At 36.0% G+C, this 1,529-nt stretch overlaps 1 non-coding gene across 1 annotated transcript; it reads left to right on the plus strand.

Annotated features, from left to right (window-relative positions):
- Window positions 1-1,243: 1,243 nt before the first annotated feature.
- Window positions 1,244-1,316, plus strand: trnar-ccg (transfer RNA arginine (anticodon CCG)). Its single transcript has one exon. It is a non-coding gene; the product is annotated as a tRNA-Arg (tRNA).
- Window positions 1,317-1,529: the final 213 nt, after the last annotated feature.

A 1,529-nucleotide genomic window follows, 5' to 3' on the forward strand; every position in this document is an offset into this window, starting at 1 on the left:
TTTTTAAACAAATAAAGCATGTACAGCAATAAAACTTGAATATTATTCAACTAAAGAGCTATATTAAACAATATAATAAGATAAACATCATGATTAGCATGCAATTAGACATATGGAAAAAGATTTTGTAAAGCTTCACATTACCTGAGATGCCATTGAAACACAATGTGCCTTCACGATGTATTGCGTAATCCCCGGTGCGTCATATCCGGTTTCACCTGATAAACTTATTGCATTAAGTAGTTCCAGGGAAATACAGCAACTAAGTTAAGTTAACTAATAAACACAATGCAGTCATGTTTAAATCTAAAATGTAATTGATTTGTGTCACACCAGCATATATTCTTTATGCAAAACCAACAGGCACTCAAAAGTGTGTAACTGGGAGGTTAGAGCATCATTTTATATCTGTGGTGCTCTGGTTGGAATGTGCACCCAACATGTTGCACAGATGAACTGTAATACATTTTCCCTGTGAATGTGGGGAATGTGGGGAATGTGGGGATGGGTAAATTATGCTTGATTTAAATATTATAAATGTGAGAATAAATCACAGTTAATAACGTTTTAAATTTGACTATGGTTTTACACAGTTTGTATGAATGCACTTATTTAACAATTCAATCTTTAAATTAATACAAATGCATAAATAAAGTAAAAGTTAAAATCTGTTTAAATTGTATTGTTGCCTGTCTAATAAGGTAGGCAATACCTTTGTTTTTCCAATTTATGTATGTAAAGTAGTGGTTAAGAAATGCAAAATTACTAAATATTTCTTTCTTTGATCACATATTTTTTTTGCAATTGTACATTTTTAAATGCATTATTAACAGTATTTTTATTTATTAAAGCGGTAGGATTAAAGCGGTAACACAACTCCAACTGTATACAATGGTGCCTTTCTATTGGTAAAGACCCGGTGGCCTAATGGATAAGGCATCAGCCTCTGGAGCTGGGGATTGTGGGTTCAAGACCCATCTGGGTTGTTCTATGTTGGTTTCCCTTTAGGGTGGTTTTAGGATACTAGTAATCGGAAGATTGCTGGGTTCAAGCCCACCACTCCTGTGTTGCCACTGTTGGACCCCTGAGCAAAGCCTTTAACCCTCAATTGGATAGAAGCGTCTGCAAAATGTTGTAAATGTAAATTGTTGCCGCATGGGTATCAACAAAATAATTTCGTCTGGTAGGATTAAAGTGGTAACACAAATCCAGCTGTATACAATGGTGCCTTTCTGTTTGTAATGACCCAGTGGCCTAATGGATAAGGCATCAGCCTCCGAAGCTGGGGATTGTGGGTTCGAGTCCCATCTGGGTCGTTCTATGTTGGTTTCCCTTTAGGGTGGTGGTAGGAGACTGGTAATTAGAAGATTGCTGGTTTAAGCATACCACTGCTGAGTTGCCACTGTTGGACCCCTGAGGACTTCTGTTTGTTTACCTTACAATAATAATTCCATCTAAAAGTAAAAACGTTACATATATTAAACATTCATTTTGCATTACTGACAAGTTTTGGGAAGGAAAAACATCTT

The sequence above is a fragment of the Trichomycterus rosablanca genome, chromosome 8, assembly GCF_030014385.1.
Source record: "Trichomycterus rosablanca isolate fTriRos1 chromosome 8, fTriRos1.hap1, whole genome shotgun sequence".
Classification (NCBI taxonomy): Eukaryota; Metazoa; Chordata; class Actinopteri; order Siluriformes; family Trichomycteridae; genus Trichomycterus; species Trichomycterus rosablanca.